This window comes from Meleagris gallopavo, chromosome 1, assembly GCF_000146605.3.
Source record: "Meleagris gallopavo isolate NT-WF06-2002-E0010 breed Aviagen turkey brand Nicholas breeding stock chromosome 1, Turkey_5.1, whole genome shotgun sequence".
Taxonomy (NCBI): Eukaryota; Metazoa; Chordata; class Aves; order Galliformes; family Phasianidae; genus Meleagris; species Meleagris gallopavo.
This window is the reverse complement of record NC_015011.2, coordinates 1,972,684-1,993,245: the sequence shown is the minus strand read 5'-3', so window position 1 is coordinate 1,993,245 and position 20,562 is coordinate 1,972,684. Positions and strand designations below refer to the sequence as shown.

The following is a 20,562-nucleotide window of genomic DNA, read 5'->3' as shown; positions in this document are numbered from 1 at the left end:
TTAAGCACTGTTACAGTTTTTTAAAGATAGAAAAGCTTAGGTGCAGAGCAGAAGAGTGTCTTGCTCAAGATCACTCAGCATGCTTATGTCAGAGCAGAGAGGACCTCAGTGTTTTCACTGTGGGAAGATGCTCTGTGGAGCATCCTGTACATCCAGGCTGGTGCACATCTTCATCCCAGCCCTGCTCCACTTTTCTCTCTAGCTCCATGGCGTGCTCCATAAGGTTTCCTGCCTGAAATCCCAAGGGAACAGAGCCAGAGCCCCACAAGTTGCTCACCTGCCTTACAGTGAAGCCATGACCCAAATCTTCAGGCTCTTAAGCGTGCTTTCTGTAGTCTGAACATTGCCCTCCTTCCACTGTAAATGAGGACCCTTGGGGTGAAATGAAGCAGTACAAACTATAACAAATCTTCTGTCAGTGCACATCTTTTCTAGGAGAAATGAATGCAGATTTTTCATTCAATCACAACTGCATAAAAGAACAAACTTTCATGGTCAAGTGCTCAAATGTTCAGAGATGCCAGCAAGCTCTCAGAACATTCACTGTGCATATGCATGATGTAGAATGTTAATTACGTGATCCCATACTGTTCCTTTCCATAGGACACCTACCTTCAGTGTGCAGGATAATGGTACTCCTCTAATGAGCAGCTATGTGATATTTTGCTTTCACATTGTGGTTCCGTGTGTGGCCACGTGCTTTCTTTTCTACACGCTATTCAATCCCAGCACTCAAGTCAGTGATTAATGCTCTCAAGAACTTCTCCATGGCAACAATCAATCTGTCATTCCCTAATTTTCAAGTGCTTTAGTTTGCAACATTAACAGGGTTTTCTGTTAAACTGATATGTGTTGTGCCCTATATTTTAAATACTAGGCTTTGCTCCGGGATGGAAGCATTAAATGTAGATGTCTTCTTTGATTTCAAAGATTGCTCAGGTAGTTGTAGCAGAATACTTTCCACTCCGTATGATGTGGTTGCCTGTGATAATTGGGAGATACATTTGGTGATGCAAAAGGGACACTTCTGTCCTATACTTCCATTTAGGATTAGTAATAAATGGTTGTATATGACAAAAATGTGGTAATTTACAAGACTGTTGGGGAAAAGAATCCATACAGAAATAAATGGGAACACTAAAAAGCAGTTGTCCTTTAAATAATAAAGTCTATGCCTAACCGTGTGTCCTCAGCCAGAATCCTAGAGTCCTGGATTGCTCCATCGTAAATCACTATGTAAGTCTGGTTACTATTTTCATTGCTTAGAGGTAACCATCAACAGATGGTGTTTTGAAACACTCATGATTTTGGCTAATAGAGTTACTGTTGCCAACTGTCCTGTCCTCCAAGTAGTGATTAGATTTACTATTATTAATAAATAATACATAATAATGATACAAACAGTCCAAACCCTGAAGTCCTCAGTCCTAAGCAACTCCTACACCCTTCAGTACTTTGTACTCATATCTTTGGATGACTAAGTGTTTTGCTGAACAGAGCCAAGTCCTCTTTTCTGATCTCTGTTAGCAATCACTATTTTTTTGATACAGATTCTCATGGCATCCTCCGCATGAGCTCTCACCAATGGGAATTCCATATGGTGGTTAGAACAGAATTTGCTCATGCAGGACTCAGCCATAGAAACTTTAATCAAAACTTTCATTAGATACCCAGAGCTGAGGAGCCAAAAACTTTGGCCTGCTTCACGCATTCATATCTAGTTGGCCCCTTCCAATTCCACAGAACTCAAGTGTTCATTTGAAAGGAAAAGTAAAATCTCATTCTTTACAGTTATTGCGATAACCTTCTGTACATGGCCGGAAGGCGAGCCGATGACTTCTATCTGAGCAAATATGTGCAGTATGAGGCCAATCCTTGACAATAAATGAATTTCTTGTACTACTGACTGCTGGGAAACAGTACAGAGTACACTGAGAAAACAGCAGAAGGTGAAAGAAAATCCAATTTAAGGCCAGACTTCAAAAAAGGGAAGAGTATAACCCTGAGAGTCACTATTCTGTAAGAGTAATTCCTACACTCAGTGAAATTAAGGGCAATACTGCAAGGAAAAAAATGTGCTCAGTGTTACCCTGGAAGATCAGGGAACAGCAAAGGGAAGGGGAACTATATGAGACAGGAGTGACAGGTGCAGTATATAATTAAGGAAATCATATTTCAGAACTAGAGTATGATATTATTCCAAATTGAGAGACTGAGCTGAGGAAAAGTACAAATGACTTGCAAGGTTGTGAAGGTCCTAAGAGAGTGTGAAGCTCTCCGTAATCAGCAACATGATGCAACCAGGCTATATCATCCCTCTCCCACGGAAGGCAATGCAGTTTAAATTCTATCATATTTAGCATATAAAATACTTTTAGGCAACTGCTTAAATAAAGACCTGCCAGCTATTACATACCTCGATTGCTCTTGGTGACCAGATTAGGCATGCTGCTATTTCTTAAAGCACTGTTTCTACTTAAATTTTGACTTAAATTGTACAGACCAATCTCACCAGCAGTTTTGCCAGAGAAAGGTCTGATGATTTCAAAACTTGGCCCAAAACTTCAGAGCAGAAGTGGCAGTAAACATTAGTCACAGTAGCAAACTAATTTGTTTTCCATATGGCATTTTCAATGGAGTGTGGAAGATTCACAAGTGAAATAATAATTACAAATGAGGAACACTTAAAAAAAAATTATCTCTGTGCATCACTTAAAATGATTTTTTTAATTAAGTCAATAGTTGATTATCTTGGAGATGACACTGGCAACCAACTCACACTTTGTTTTGTTCTCAGGGACACTGTTGTCAGGGGCAGAGAAATTCCTGCATCTCTTCAGCCCTGGGTGCTGCTGAGATGGAAGAGAGGAGAGAGGAGTGTTTTATTCCCTTTGGAAAATCAGGTGATGAATATTTTCTTAATAATGTTGTTGTTTGTAGAATAAAATTTTGCTCTGCAAGATGAAGGAAGGGTCAGTATTACTGGTGAAGCCAAGTCAAAGTCAGATACTTTAAGATATCCTCAGAGCTGTACTCGGTTGAGCTCAAAGCCAGCTCAGGGCTGGAAATTATGCTGCAGGGCAAAACAGAATTAGCTTCATGAGATCTCAGCCCTAAGGGAATGAAACCCATAACAGACTACTCTCCTTCCAAACTATTGTTATGGAAAAAGAGAAAAAAAAAGAGAGAGAAAGATATACATAGAAATATATATACAATAAGGATGGAGCCAATAATTTGTTAGCAGATTAATATTATGAAAGCCAGGAATCTGTTAGTCCAGTTAATATTTTGAAAGTCTAGTATTCCAAAATTCCTAATTAATGTTAATTATTGACTCAGCAATAAAGCAATTTAAATCATTATACAAAAAATAAGCTTTCCTAAACATAACCCCTTTTCTCTGGTGTGATGTGACTTTCTACACTTAAGATGGGAAGAAATATGAGACTTGTTTGTTCGTACTCACTTGCAAGCAAGATATTTGACAACTTTCATTCAATCATTCATGTTCTAACTCACAAATCAGCCTAAGGCCTGTTCTTCTGTCTGATTTTCACTGCCAGTCAATCACTGGGAACTTGCAGAAGTGAATGGTACTATTTCCACAGACAGCTGAGTGTGGGGAAAGATTTAGACTTCATGAGTTATATTTTGATTTCTAGTAGAAATGCTGATTGTACATTTATTTTTTAAATGCAACTCAGATTCTGTCTGTTCAGATCTTCATACAAATTTTGATTACTCTTCTTATCTCTTAATGGCTGTCTAGAATAAGCACAGAGCCCTGTTCTGAATGCAGAAAATCTTGAGTGTAGCAGAGTGAGGCTGAATTAATGAAATGACCCTCACTGAAAGACAGCTCAGGCCTGAAGCATCACATCCCGTGGGGAAATGTCCACTTCTATCACATTTGCTGTTCAGGGAACTCAAAACATTTTAAGGGTATGATTTTTCAGAAGAGCCTCCAGAGAATATAATTCTTCCTTCTCTCACTCAAGTCCTTTTGGGAAATGCACAAGTCAGAAAAATACTAGAACTTTTTGCCAAGACTATTACAGAACAGGCCACAGGCCACAGTTTGTAGAATATGGAAGAACAGACTGTTTTTGCAGATATGTCCACTCAATAAACAGGTATGAGAGATGGTCAAAAGTCTCTTCCATCAAGATTTCATGTGGTTTCTATATTGGATCTTCTACTGGGATAGTATCAATTCTCATCTCTTTTTCTCTTCGATGTGAAGAGACCCAAGGCAGGAAGACCAGGAAGACATGGCACTGCTCATTGTAGAATCATTAAGGTTGGAAAAAACCACTAAGATCATCCAGTCCAATCATCAATCCAGCCCCACCATGCCCACTAGCTGTGTCCCTCAGTGCCACATCTCCATGCTTTTTGAGTACTTCCAGGGACAGTGAGTTCCCTGCCTCCCTGGGCAGCCTGTTCCAGTGCCCAACCAGTCTTTTTGAGAAGTTGTTTTCCTAATATCCACCCTGAGCCTTCCCTGGTGTAACTTGAGCCCATTCCCTCCCATCCTATTCCTATTACTCTCATCTCATCACAACCTCCTTTCAGGCAGTTGTAGAGAGCAATAAAGTCTCCTTTGAGCCTGGCATTATTAACACAACACTATTCAGGCTATGAGTTAGATCTCCAGCTTCTGTTGTACACAGATTCTCTTGGTCTGGTGTTGCTTCTCATGTTCTCCACATACCCTCACTATCTCCAGATATTGAGGTTGGCTGGCTTAAAGCAGATGTCATCACCATGGCAGAACTTGAATGCAGTGTCCTAAAAGAGTTTTAAGGGAAAAGGCTAAACAAGGTCGTTGGGCTTCCTACAGAAATGTAGCCAATAAAACAAAGGCTGGAAATACTCCTAATGGTTTTGCCTGGTTTAGAGAGCCGGGAATCAAAGACAAAGCTTGGCTGCTGGCAGAGGCTATATGCTGATACTGAAGACGGATGAGTTATCTTTGCTCCGCTAATGGGAAAGGCACAGAGAAATGGATTGTGCACTGTATCTCCATATTCCAACACAGAGACAGCAGTGGAAATAGGTGTCTGCTCTCAGAAGCTCATGTAAGCTGTCCTAGACATCTGTTTTTAAGATGCAATACATTGTCCTCTGGATGGGCCTCTTGCTTTCCACTGGTTATAAGGGGAACTCAGCATGACTAACTTAAACGTAGCCATCTGACACTTGGGTACCCAAGTCAGGGCAGATAAATTCCACTCCAGGGCTCTCATCTCTTGGCTACTTTGTGTGTTAGCATCAAGAAGAACGCAGCAATGCACAGAGCATTGAACAGGGTACGAGATGCTGGGGCATCTTTTCACTGTCTGCCCATTTGTATTTTGAGGTGCTCTGTCCCTTCCTTATGTCTGTACGGTACCTGGCATGCTGAAGCCTTGATCTCTTAAGCTTTTAAAGCTTAGGGAATAAAAATAACAATTTTAGGCTGAGCTAGTGCCACACAGCACTAGTTCACAGAAGAGATACTGAATCTTGTCTTGATATAAGTAATTACTGTAGCGCAAGGCATTGTAGATGTAAGTATGGAGAATCTGTCTTTTGTATGAATCTCGAATGAACATGCGCTGAGGTTCCTATTTTGTAGGTGCAATTCAGTTCATAGTCCAAGCATCTAAGCCAAAACAACTCAATATTAAAGTGATAAATTAGAGCTATTAAATATGTAATGGTGTGAGAAAAAAAATATGCTAAAAACATAAAATAACTACAGGGTAATCTCTGCTGTATCAGGTAGAAATAATACAATAGCAGAGACGATTCTGGATTTTAATATCTTATCTGAGGCTATTCCATGCAGTGTTATTGCTGTATAAATTTATGACCAAACTCCTGAGGCCACATTTGTTTTCTGTCGTTTTTTCCTTGACTTTCATGGCACTTGGGTACTATCAGTGCTGGAGGAGGAGAGATTTTGATTTTGATCTTTTGGTGTTGAATCCACAGTATTTCACATCAGGTTTTGTTGGTGGTTGGAATTCCAGGAACTCATGAAACTTGCTGTAAAACTCACAACACAGACCTCCAACGTGCCTATCGGAGATATTACCAGTAAGGAGTTCCCATCTGCCATCTTCAAGCTTTTCCTCACTAGGATTACGCTGCACATGACAGATTTGGTGCAAAAAATGCCTGAAGCGCTGCCTGCTGCAGGGAGGAGGAGAAGATCCCTCATCAGACTACACGACTGTGAGCAGACAGAGGAAAAACCTTGCCCTCAGGACCCCTGGAGAAAGAGACGTAATAAAATTAATTTACATATCAAGATCCTCACTTAAAACACAAAAAGTCTCCCATCTGACTCAAAAGATGTTATAAAAGAATTCGACTGTATCACTGTGAATTTGATATCCTTAAAGAACCTTGCCAGTATTAAGACTCTCTACATCCATGAATGTTAATTAAGAAAGATAATTCAGATGGCATTACAGAAATGCTTAGGTTATACCAGGACTTTGGCTTGAAATGGTCCATGACAGCTGCAGAAGACTCTGCCAAATCTTGCCCTGGGCACAAAATTTTTTGTGACGTTTGTTTTCTGGTCAAAGTGTTGCAAAAAGATGGCACTGCATTATTTCTGGGCGCATGGGGAATGGCCCACCTACAAAGCACCATTGCCTTAGAGCCACCCAAGCAGCTGTTGAACTGTTTGCACCAACCACTCCCCGTAACGATAGAGCACAGGATGGGAAGGGGATCGAGTCACGTAAGAAACTGCAGGAGGGGATTTGAAACAGAGAATAGTGGAGCTGGAATCCAGCCGGGTCACTGGGGTTAAGCTCCTTGCTGCTGTGCAATGCCCTGGGATTTTTAATGGCTGTCAGTGTTGAGGAGCTTGTCTTTCACATCTCGTCTGATGGCAGGAGAGCGGGGAATTAGTTTACTCTTTTTAACACTGGGCTTCTGTACTGCAAGTGTCACAAAGGATATCTCTTTGCAGGCAGATGTCGGCTGCCAGTGGGAAGCTGAGAAATGCCAGTTTTAATTAAAAGCTTTATTTTCAAATACAATTCAGAGATTATAAGCAGTAAGAAGGACTTGTCCGCTGGGAGGCTTCAGTGTGCGGCCCTGAGCAAAACAGCAGTAATTGAAAGACAAGGCCTAATTCCCCTTCTCCCAGCTGGGTCTAACCACAAGGCAGGGACATCAATCCAGCCCTTCAAGGAGGGCTGGGAGCACCTCTGGTTTGTCATTGCCTCTGCTGTTGGAGGGAAGGGAGCCAAAGCAAAGCTTTTAGATTTTCCTATTCCTTTTCTCCAAAGTTGGCTTATGCCAGCAGAGGGGCAAAGCTGTGAGAGAGGACTGAAGGGCACCCGTGTGATACGTCTTCATCACATGCTCAAATTCTCATTATAAACTTGTGTTTTCACATAATTACCCCGATCTCTAGCACTTGCACCCATGCTAATCTACTCCAGTATGGTTCTAGACTACAGGAAAGCTTTTGTGGATTCAGCTGGCTATGGTAACTTCATACATTTCCCATTTCATACACAGGCATAGCTGAAAATGGGACAACAGGAGACACGAGTGCTCTATGATAACTTTACTTAGCTCCAGGGGTTTTATTGGCCACTTTTAAATAATTCACCAATTTTAAACAAATAACCCAACAGCTCAACAGCTCATACCAACAATTCCATCTGTTCTACAAAATCACCCTCACCATATCTGTCCTTTGTCTTAACAAATTTTTTATAGTGCCTGCATTTCTAATCTCTTGGTGGGTCTGTTTCAGTACTCGTCATACATACATACATACAAATGAAAGTAAAAATGATGACAAGAGAATCAGTTTTCTCCCTTAGAATTTAATGCAATTCCTATTTTTTGCAATCTACACATGATTCTTTTGTAGAGAGGCAGATTTACCAACAATGGGCAGATTAAGTTTTTTTACAGTATAGTATTACCCCATGTAATGCCCTCTCCCACACCAGTAAATTTTGGTTCCCTGTTATGTGAATCCCCATCCTCATTTCTCAAGAGTGACTCCGAATGTTGGGTTCACCAAGTGGAAATGGAGGATTTGTCATTCTTTTAGTGGCAACAACTGTGTCTTAGCTGCTTCTACGATAGGTAGAGTCTCTGAATTACAGAATTATTTAGGCTGGAGGGAAACTTAGGAGATCTCTATGCCAACCTGTACAAGGCAAGGTCACCCTTCAGATCAGACCAGGCTGCGAAGGGGTTAACATTTGCATCTTGAAAACTTCTGAGGATGGAAACTGCATGGCCTCACTGTGAAACCCCTACCACTGCTTGACTGCTATCTGTCAAGCAAAACTGTAGTTATTTCCAGTCTGACTTGCTCTTGTTTTCATATCCACTGTCTATTGTGCTATACAAGGTAGCACCAGGAAGAGTCTGGTTGAGTTGGTCAGCCATGATCTGTGCTGGGGTAATCCATACTAACCTTTTCCAATTTCTTTATACTGCTTCTTATGCCCAGAAATACGCTCAAGAAGAAACACTCCATGATTTTTCCGGAGACCAAAGGGAGTCTGACCAGCTTCTGCTCTCACTGATCATCCTTTTGACCTCATGTTTTTTTGTCAGCCTAATCTCTAACGAAATTGTTCCTATTGTCACTCTCCCTGGAGGTTTTTAAGAAATGTCTACTACATAGCCGTGGCACTGAGGGACATGGTCAGAGGGTATGATGGTGATTAGCTGGCGTTGGACTCGATGATCTCAATGGTCTTTTCCAACCTTAATGATTCTATGATTCTAGGAAAATCAAATCGGATTATCTATCACGTTCCATTGCTATTTAAGAACTGGTCTTTATAACCACAAAAGCATAATAATGATGCAGTTTTTACAGGATTGATAAGGAAATTGGGGATTGCTTCTAAGAAATTGTATTCCAGCCAACACAGCAGGGATTAAGTAATTGAAGTATGAACTGCAAGGACTTCTGTAAGCCTTAAGAATCCTTAGATGAAGCTGTAACAGATGTGCCATGGATTTCACACTTGCACACATGCCCCCAGGTTGTATTTGCACTACAGCACACAGGAAGTGCTTTCAATGTCTTCCTTTGGAGCATCAGACCAAGTTCTTCAGTTATAATGGTGCGAATTTGGAAAAACTGAAGTAGGACAGATCTGAAGGGCTTATCTTCATGTATATAATTATTATGTTTTCCCCTTCCTTTTTCTCCTTCTTTCTGCCTACTTTTCCTTGTCTCTTTCCATCCCCACTGCTTTTGTACTTTCAGGTTCTATAGATATATTTAAATGTAATAAGATACATTACAAGAATTGATTTTCCCTAGGGTTATGTCAATAAGACTGTATAAACAAGGAATCTATAATAGTTCAAAAAGAGCAAGCTGTAGTAGATTAATTAATGATATGCAGTATAGAAACATCCAAATAACCATAGCTCTTCTCTGTTCACCTGAGCTATTAGCTGAATCTCTTGTGGGATTGAGCAGCTCGCTACCAACCTGACAGTATACAAATTTCTCTTGGAGAAATCAGAGCAGTGTCAGAGCTTTTGAAGATGCAAAGGTTAGTCTGCCCTTACTCTTTCAAGGAGAAATCACAGTGTGAGGTAAATAAACTTTTGAACAGCACAGCACTGACCTGTCTAATCTGTATTGCAACCTAATAAGGGAAATAAAAACCCTGCTGTAAATTCATACACACTTTTTAGTTCCCATACATATCCAGCTTTTGGAAACAACAGGAAAAAAAATTGACACTGCTTTTTGGTGCTTTTGGAAGAAAAATATACTGAATCATCAGTATGAACTAAGATATTTTTATTAAAGTGGTGTGATGATTAGAAGAGGATTGGGAGATATGAGTCCTGTCTTGCCTTCCCAGCTCTAGGAGATATATCACCACTGGAATCCAGTGGAGGAAGCAGAGGAAGGTAGACTGCATACTACTTCTCTGTCCCTTGTTCAATTTCTACATCATGCCCTCAAAATCAATGAAATGGAATCCTTGTGGTCTCACTCAGGCCAAGCGCCTCAATGGGTTTGTGGATCTGACCCAGATCACACAATTCCAATGAAATAGCCAAAGTAATAATACTGCTGAGCATTCAGAAATGTTTAGAGTAGCCTGGTTCTGACAGAAAATTTCATAAATCTTACTCTTTCCCCCAGAATTATGTTTTCACTGGAAATAGAAAAAGAATGAAATGAATGAAATGAAATAATTGAAAAACAAATGTTTTGGTGAGATCACACCAATGAATGCAGCTTGCATAGTAGAAACTTTTTGGATCTTTTATTTCTGCTTTTAAACACACAGTGGAAGATTTCCAAAGGGCAGCATTCTGCTTCTTATGTCAAACCCAAAGCACTTGAAGGACTTCTGCAAGATCTAATAGAAGATCAAATAAAGCCCAGTCCAACAGAGAACGGCATTGCTGAAAAAGACTTGGGAATAAAATTGCCAAAAGAACTACAGTAACATGTGAGATGTGATACAAGATGCAAATGAGGAGATAAATGATCAGGAGAGCAGATTTTGAATGGTTTTAATGAGCAGCACTGCTAGGGTCTGTGTGGAGTCAAAGTGAGACAAATCTCCTACCTTTGAGAATCTCCTACAAGTTTTGCTCCCAATTCCATCTCTTTCAAAGTTTATTAAACCAATTCCAATTTTTTTTTTCTACTTTTTTTTTTTTTTGGTTGGTTGGTTTTTTAAATAAACTTCTGAAATACCTGAAAAGATGTTCTACGAAAAACACTGTGGCAAGGTGAGGATTGGCCTCTTCTCCCAGGTAACAGCGATGAGACAAGAGTTAATGCCCTTAAGTTGCGCCAGGGAAGGTTTAGGTTGGATATTAGGAAAATTTTAGGACTGGTGAGGTGTTGGAATGGGCTGGCCAGGGAGGTGGGGGAGCCATGATCCATGGAAGGATGGTCCTAAAGGGCAGATGTGGAACTGAGGGACATGACTTAGTGTGCATAGTGGGGATGGATTGATGGTTGCACTGGACGATTCTAGTGGCCTTTTCTAACTTTAATGGTTCTACAATTCTATGATCCTATAATTCCGTTTTCATTGGAGAAAAAAAAAGGAAAAAGAAAAAATCAACAAAACCTAATCTTTTCTCTTTAAATTTTAAGTCAACATTTTCCCAAAGGCTTTCATTCTATTTTGAGGGTCAGTTCTATATTTTTTCCTCTACCATGGCCTTTTTTTCCATTCTTTGCTTTCCTTTCCCCCAATAAAACACTTGTTTCCAAAGCTTTTGAAGTTCTCTGTAAGAGGAAAAGGTGGTGCTTTTTTAAAGACCAAACATTCTTGCTGAAGAAATTGCTAACCTTACCAATATAGATGGTTTACAAGTTTTGCCAGTTCTTCCACATTAAATTCGGGCAGATCGGACACAAATGAAACCCAAAACTCTAATTCTGGGTTTCCACACTGGCTGTGATTCAGTAGGCTCATTCACTGAACAGTATCTTTCTAACAGGTTGCTCAACTTTTTTATTACTAATATTTATGGGCCTGTAATGTTCAGCATCTTTTAAACTCTTATATAAGCACTGCTGGGTGAAAGGTTGGTATTTTAAAGGAACTTTCTTCTGCTTAAAGTTTATTATCACCAAATGTAACGCTGTCAACATCTGACATTTATGTAGTATGTTTAACCTCTACTAATCCCCGAACATTTTGCAAATGAATGAGCCAGATGCTCTGCTGCTAAAAGCTTTCAGACATTTACAGATATCGCTGGATCTACCTAATTTACACTAATGGATGAGACAAGGTGTGTGGAAGGCAAACTGGTAGCCTCAACCAAAATGAATGATCCAGCTGGAGGAGACTAACTTTTGGACACACATATATTCTTTTTATGACTTGTCATGACCTCCAGAACTGTTGAGACCCTCAGATCTTGTTATTTCTTCCAATCCTGTCAGATTGCTGAACAAACCCATCACCATTTTCTCCCCCCGACCTTCCTCATGCCCTTAATCACAGCAGCTCAACACACATAAGATGTTTACAGCCGCCTGTAAATTGTGATCAAGTCTTCTTCACCTTATAATCTGCCTCGCCTCAGTTTTGAATGTAGCTATTGAATCTGATATGTTTGATATCTTTTTCCTAGAGAAACTGTGGATGCCCCATCCCTGAGGGTGCTCAAGGTTGGATTGCATGGGGCCCTGGGCAGCCAGATCTGGTAGGGATCAACCAGCCCATGGCAGGGGGTTGGAACTAGATGGTCTTAAAGGACCCATCCTACCTTTGCCATTCTGTGATTTATGTTCTTCTGTCTCTCAGTCAAGACTTGACACTGTTCTTCATTGGGTTTGCAAAACAGCTCTGGTGCTGAACTTCTGTCTGGTGCCCTTCTTGTGCTGCGCTGCCTGGATCTTTAGTCACATTCTCACCACATTCTCTGAACTTGCCTGGAACAGCTCTGTTTTTCTGATTTCACTCATCATGAGCAACAGGTGAATAAAGAAACAAAAACCAGCCAAAGCAATGGAGTTTCTTACTCAGCCATAATTCAAACTCACTCCAACATTCATACTCAGATGTACGCAGCCATTCTACAAAACACAAAAGCTATACAGAGGCAACTTCTTGGCTTGAAGTGTTCCCATTTTAAAATGGCTTCTAACATCTCTAGCCCCTGCTTTAGAATCCCCTGAACAAAAAGCGATTCAGAATCAATAGCCTTTTTGGCAGAAATCCATGTACTGTACTGGAATAGAGTCGAGCAGGAGAATAATTTTGCTGTCACCACTGTCCAGACATAGATTATTGCCTATAGAATAAAACACAGCATCTTGGAGATTTGTACAGGTTAGCTGTAGGCTTTGCAGATCTAGCACCAGCAGCAATCAGTCTTTTCAGAACTGAACTTCACAGGTATCTGTAGGCTGTCCATTGTGAACTGACTCTTCACTGAGCCATGGAGATATGCTCCAAATTCTGACACATCAAGCTCCTAAAAGCATTTCTAGGCTTCCAACTAAGTTGAAGCCAGTTTTCAAAATGGAACAAAGAAATAGGAAGGATGGAGATTGCTGTGTTTTCATCTCTCGATCTTTCTTTCACTCCTGTGCTGAAGGATCACATCCTCCCTTTGAGCAATAGCATCATGCTGTGAGCTCACCTCCAGGTGAGGCTCTGTCATTGCCACCCAGCCATTTCAGATTCTGTCTCCTGTCTTGTCAGCATGACCTACATTCTTCAGAGCTGGATCCATAACTTTGCTGTGACTCCATTAACAATCAAGTTCAAACGACCCCACCTGTCCAGGTAACTCTAGCTCAGAAAGTACTTACAATCTCCAATTTCTGAGTCATCTGCAAATGTGACTTGCAGAGTTACTTCACAGTGAAGTCCTAGCAGTTACAGGCATAGTTATTTGATGCCAAGGAAAGTCATTAGATCATAGAATCATAGAATGATGATGACCTTAATGGCCATGATCAGGCTGACCAGGGCCCCATCCAACCTGGCTTTGAACATCTTTAGGGATGGGGCATCCACAACCTCTCTGGGCAGCCTGTTCCAGGGCCTCACCACCCTCTGAGTAATTTCTAATTTGTAACCTAAATTCTTCTATTTTATTTTAAAACCATTCCCTTTTGTCTGATCGCAACTTTGGCTGAAGAGTGGCAGATCTTTCTATGGAAGTGCAAGGCAGCACAGCCACCAGCAGTGCCTTCTACCAGAGGACAGAGTGGTATTCCCCATCAGAATGCTCTGCCCCAAGGCCTGCCCCAGCAAATTTCTTGAACACCTCCAGGGATGGTGACTCTACCACCTCCCTGGGCAGCCTGTTCAAATGCCTCACCACTCTTTCTGAGAAGAAATATTTCCTAATATTCAACTTGAACATCCCCTGGCACAAAGTATGGCCATCACCTCTCACCCTATCGCTGACACCCAGGATAAGAGGCCAATACCCACCTTGCCACAACCTCCTTTAAAGGAATTGTAGAAAAGAAGCTTTTGAGGCCACCACACTTATCCTGTGGGATAGTGGTGCTGCATGAACTTTTACCAATCCTCTAGAGCTTTCCCAGTGGTATTAGATTTATGAAAAATCCACATATAACTGTTCAGAGAGCCTTTCAGTTATTTCTTTAATACTCTTAGGAGCTGGTTATATGGCCTCCTAATATAAGTATGTTTAACTTTAATAGTTGCTGTTTAATATGCCTCCTAATCACTCTTAAAATCAAAAGCATTTCCTCATTATGCTAAGACATGAATATAAAATCTATCTTCTTTCTATTAAAAATGAATACTTATGAAACTTTTCATATTTTCCTAAACCACAATCACCAATTTTATTAGCTTTGTTTGGTATTATGCATATCCTAAAGGTTTCATTTGTTTCTTGTATTTTTACACTAGCCCTGTTATTAGTGCATCTTATTGTCCATACTTCCCCCCAGCCATTGATTTGCTGTTGATATCCTTAAATTTTCTTACCAGTTGCCAATATTTCCTAACTGTTAATATGAGCTATGAGCCATAAACTCAACTTCTTCAATTATACTACTGCCCCAATTCCCAGTGTAAACAAGACCTGGTACAATTCAGCATGCAGGATTTTGTGTAGTTCCTTGCTCTTGCTCTGTTCTGCTTTTCCACTTGCACATTGCCAGTATACATTCTCCCTTAGACATGTGTGAAAATGCAGCAGAGCATCACAGTGTTGCTGAAAATATCCCCAGTGTGCCATGAACATGGCATAGCACTGGATTTTCATTATGGGAAAGGATAATTTGGACAGGGTTGAGAGAAATGTGACAAGCAGTGGAATGGTTTTCATGGCTGGAATGTTTATAAGGGCTACACGGCTTTTCTGTATGGGGATATGAGGAAAAGATAAGGGGAAGGGAAGGGTGTAATAGAGATCTGTAAAAAGATGAAAGGATATGGAGACCATGAAGAAGGGTCTCTTGTTCAGTAGTTGTTTAATAGAATCATAGAATGGTTTGAGTTGGAAGAGATCTTCAAAGGTTATCGAGTCAAGTTCCCCTGCAATGAACAAGGACACCTACAGCTCCATCAGGTGCTTGGAGCCCCGTCCAGCCTGACCTTGAGTGTTTCCAGGGACAGGGCATCTGCCACATCTCTGGACAGCCTGTGCCAGTGCTTCACTACCCTTATCATCATATTTTTTTTTCCTTATATCCAGTCTAAATCTCCCCTTTTTTAGATTGAAACCATTTCTCTTTGTCCTGTCACAACAGTCCCTGCTAAAGACGGGACTCATAGCCCTTTAGAAGCACCTTTAGATTGAGTTGGGATATTTGTTCTTAAGATCCTTTCTATGCACTTGCAAAATTCAGGTCTTTGCATAAGTAGGAAGAAACTGTGCCTTTATATACATGCATGTATCTACATCTATATCTATAAAATACATATATACTTACATATATAATTATTTTATATATCTCCATATATATATATATTTTATTTTTTTTTTCAGTGAAACAATCCAATTTTCCTCGTTTCTCTGAGTCTCTTTACAACAGACACCTAACAATAGAGATGCATTTTGTATCAAAGGCAGAGTCCCAGTTCAGAACATAATTTGGAGTAACAGGGCTACTGTGATCCTTTGAATGGGGATTGTCATAGCACATTTGATGCAGACCTCCTTGTCCTGTCACAAGGTTCTTGATGTAATGCATTGTTTCTTGTAGGAAATGCTCCCTTTTCCTCCCAAGGGTGATTTTATGTTGTGTTTTCATTCTGGGTTTTGAAATGAAATGGTGGTGGCATGACATGAAGTCTTGCAGCAGTGCATCCATTCTGGAGTTGTCCACTTTTTTCTGACTAAATTAATTATTCCCCACTTGTAGCTGCAAATAAGAAAATAAAAATTAAAAAAAAAACAACAAAACTAAAACCAAACCAAATCGTAACAAAAAAACATTCTGTTGCTAAGGTGCCAAGAGAAGAGGCCCCTTTTGTTTTATTTATTTTATTGCCTTGTCTGACTAAGTGCACTGACGCACTGCTGAGTGTTCCCTGCATGTGTTATTAGGGTAGTACAGTCTGGTCGGTTGGATTGCATCAGCTTGGGTCCTAATGATATCGAACATGACATGTTATGACAAGGAGCACTTCATTATGCACTGGTGTGTTTAACTGCACACAAACACATCTCTATTTAGACCAGAGCACTATTACAATGGTTGTACTTTCAACAGATACTCCTTATCTGTATTTTCACATTAAATCAGACAAACTGAGAAACTAATCTTTTTTATTTTTTTAATTTCTGTGTAGGGGGAGAAGTTTCTCCAGCACACGGCTCAAAGCACTTAGCTTCTCAGCACTGCCCTTGGGGAACCAGTCTGTTTCTGCTGCCTGTAGAGATGGGCAGACAAGTTGGCCAAGGTAAATACCCACCTCACTGGACTCTTTGGTATTTAGATACATGTATAAGAACAGTATTATACAAAATAACATCTAAACAATACTTCTCTAACTCACTATCAGTGCAGCAAACAGGAATGCTGTTCTTCCCCCTCCTCCTCCTCATTTCATTTGTACAACTGCCACCCTGGGTATTGTAACTGCTTGGTTACTACTGAAAATTTAGGCAGTATCCACGTATGGTGCACCTGCTGTTTTGATAAGTTTGTCAGGCATGTCCACGAAGACTACCCCTACTGTGCTGGCCTAATGGCATTAGGGTACCACTGACACTTCTGATCCACTCCAGCTGCTCTTGGCATTACTCCAAGAAAGGCATCTCTAATGGGGAGGCATGTTAGAGAAGTTGAACAAAAGGAAAGGCACTGGCATCTTCTTATCAAAATGTGACGTGCTTGTTCCAGCTGACACCTCAGAATTGCTTAGGTTATAGTGTTATTACTTAAATTACCCAATTGTGGAAGCAGTAAATACAGTTCTGGGAACAACATGGTCTGGGTGGAATTAAGTGCGAAACACCTCCTACACAGCAAGATACCTGCCTCTGGATGGATGGAGTGCATGTGGGAGATACTGCTTACTGCCAGTTGACATGTGAAATTATGACTACTATTTGTCACTCTTTCAGTCATAAAGCAAGTTGCTGAACGTTTTGCAGGAAAGAGATGTACCTTGCCCCCAAATAGATGCACTTGGGACACTTACAATGAAGTCTGCAATCTATTACGTGATTGCCTTTCCCTGGCTGAGAATACCAACCTGAACCTGTGCTGTAAAATTAAGTGCATCATAACCTGCTCTAGAGCATCTGACCTCCTCAGATGTCATTAAAAGCAAGTGAAGCATTTCAGCATGTCTATAGGGTCCACGTAATGCAGGACACAGATTGGGAATCTCATGGCTATCAGCCTCTCAGCGCCAGTTGCGTATCCCAACACACTTTGCAATAGCAAGTTTTTAGGGTCTGATGAAGCAGAAATAGACAGAGGCATATTGCTTTAGGAAAAGTGGGAAGGTAATTTAGCTGTCAGGACAAATAAGGTGGGGGGCGATTTATAGCATTAAGTGGAATAGGAGAGAAAAGGGAAGTCAAATATGATCTTCAGTTTAATCAGCCAGAAGGAAAGAGAAAAAATGGTGTTGTTGGGTGTATTAGTTAACGGAGGTAATAGCAAGAGTTTAAAGGAAAGTGACTGCTCTGGGAAGCTCAATCTGAAAAGTACAGTTTCTGAGCTGCCTGAGTGGAAATTCAAATAACATTTTAAGCAACAGTAAATAGATGAAAGGCATAAGTGAATTATAGAATAGTGCCCCTGATATGAACTGAGGTCTGCCAATGTGGATAAATAATAAACGTAGTTTGCGCTCTCCAAAAGAAACAATGATCAAACTGAGACCTCAGAAAGATGGTGAAGGTGCAAGAAGACAGATGCTAGCAAGATGTACAGGATAGTTTCAATTCTGCCTTAGCCAAAAATCATCAGTTGATAGGAAAAATAAAATCTGGAGAAGGATTCCAAAATATTGGAACAATTGAGAAGAAGAAGAGGGTACCTTCAGAGAGGGAAACACTCAGGAGAGCGCCCAGAGAGGTGAAAACAAGTTACAGAAAGAAAACGGAAATGTGGTGGGAGATGAAAAAGAAGTAAAATTTTGTACGCTCATGCAGGTGGAAATAATTTGAAAGCAGTTTCCACGGAGACAAAGGATATGAGATGGAAGTAAGTGGGGAGGGAAAAATTAATGTGAGAGAGGTGTGTAAACAGGAGGGAGTGAAAAGAAATGGAGCAGGAAAGGCAGATGAGCCTCGGAGAATGTATTTCATGAAGACAAGAGTGTTACTGAAACTGGAATTAAGGTAGGTGAGGAAGAAGGAAATGTTTATGGATCAGGCTAGAGAGAGCTGAAGAAGTTGGAGCTGGTTTTAAGGCCTGAAATGAGAAGCATGATAAGTTAATTCAAACCAACTTAAGAGTTGCACAGATTCAGAAAGAGCAGAAAAAAATAGGAAGATCTACTTTTGCACGTAGGGAGTTCTTCAACCAGAATGTTTTCAGGTTAATTCCCATCTGATGTCCATTCTGCATTAAGCTGACCATGGCAGCATCTTCTTGCATCTAAAATCTGGGCAGTGGTTTGGTAGTCAAGGAGAAGCAATGTGCCCATGGCCTTGAGCAGAGAGGTAAGAACTCACTGCATGATGGAGAGCAGAACTCATGGAAGGCTTTCTGGAAACCAACAGGCAAAGTGCTTCTTAGAGACTGAGAAAGCCATTGGAGTGGCCGTCAGCTGCAACTCACAGAACTAGATTGCCAGAGATGTTAGAACAGCTTCCAATGGACAACAGCCTATTCCCCACCCTACCCAGTCAGGATTTCCCTGATTTATTCCATTAAGGACTCTATGCAGCAGCCAGCACGGAAAATATCCATTTGACCTTACTCCTTCCTAACATCAATGCACAAATAATAGCTTGGAGGCAGAGAAGTGCCACTTGCTGGCCTCCAGCTGGAGGACTCCATGCTGGGGCACAGCCAGGGTGAGGATGCAAAAGGAAAAATGTGCCACCCGTAAATCCCATTGTACGATCAGCCCCAAGTGCCAACAGTCAGCAGCATGAATGTGCCACACTGCTAGTGCTGCCATGACCAAAGCAAGGTGCTAAATTGCTCTGCTTTAGCTGAAATCACTGATATATCTGACTAAAAAATACATGATTATAACTGCTCCTTTGTGTGCCTTTCCATGTTCATTTGAAAGAAGTATGGCAGAATATAAAACACAGCAACATCCCCCAAGCCCAGAGGGTTTAATGAAGAATTAAGGAGATTGTAACTGCATAGCTGAAATAATAAGGAGGAAATTGAATTATTCCACCCATATTAAATGCATATATTCTTGAGTGTTTCTGCCAAAATTACTCTGCTAACCCATGGTGTGAAATACAGTCTGTTTTCACATGGGTGCATTAAACAAAGATGCCTGCTACAGTACAACAGCTTTGAAGAGAATGGAAAGGCATCAGGATGAAAAAGCACTCCTGACGTATGGTTATATCAACTCTAAATTGTCTCACAGCTGTTTCTAGCTCCATTAGATGGAAGACTGGGTAATTTATAGAAGTCATTTTTAACAATTTGATTGTTGGTATATATCTGCTGAATTGATTGGCTGGGAAGACAGATCTTTATTTTATAATAGCAATAACATCCTTTGCAGATTACTGCTCAATTTATCCCTGATATTAACAGTGCTAGCCATCAACTATTCATTTATATTATGCTGTTATTTCTTAATTATCAGTATAATTGTAGAGGAGAGCCCAGGATCCATAAGACTAGCTGGGCTGGACAAGAAACCACAGAAGCTGGGACTCGTTCCTTTCTGATATGCTCACAGCTTTGGCTGAGATCAACAGGAATTAAACACTCAGGTTTGGAGTTTTGTTCAGAAGTTTGCTAATCTTCTGTGAGCTAGAGTGATATTTCCCACTGAAGTCAATGAGAATTCTGTTCGGATGAGAACGATATATGTAGTGTACCCCAGTTCTGCATCTAATGATGCTGGAGGCAATTGTCCTGGAAAAGAATGAGCTTCCTTCAAATCAGAAGTCTGTGATAGGCACATAGGGACACTCATAGATGACCAGACCATCAGGCCATGTAACTCTTAACTGTTGTCTTTGAGGGCAGCCAGTAGTGGTTGGCTCCAAGGAGGCTTAGCTGTGACCTACTATACATCTTGGGAAGAGTGTGTTCCCAGCCTTTCAGAATGAGGACATGGCTTATACACTGAAGCTTGAATATATATATTCTTTCCCGAGTTCTTCTGGAAATCTGTGTTTATTTCAAACATGTTATGTTAACTTCTGTGTGTATCCACTACTGTGTTTGAGTGCAGATTAACTAATAAATCCTTGATGAAGTAGAATCACAAAATCATAGAATGGCTTGTGTTGGAAAGGACCTTAAAATTCATCCAGTTCAAAGTCCTGCCATGGGCTGGTTGCCCCCTACTCGATCAGGCTGCCAAGGGCCCCATCCAACCTGGCCTCGAACAGCCCCAGGGATGGGGCACTGTTGCATGAAAAGGGCAAAGAAGTTTGGCAAACAAAAGCATTTTCCTCCACTTT

At 40.7% G+C, this 20,562-nt stretch overlaps 1 long non-coding RNA gene across 1 annotated transcript in view; it reads left to right on the top strand.

The window, feature by feature from the left end:
- The window catches only part of LOC109367152, a 31,227-nt gene extending 10,873 nt beyond the window's left edge, over positions 1-20,354 (top strand). Inside the window, exons 5-6 of the long non-coding RNA XR_002113957.2 lie at positions 2,798-2,903; positions 16,281-20,354. This is a non-coding gene — a long non-coding RNA (uncharacterized LOC109367152). The remainder of the gene's footprint in view (positions 1-2,797; positions 2,904-16,280) is intronic.
- The last annotated feature ends 208 nt before the right edge of the window (positions 20,355-20,562 follow it).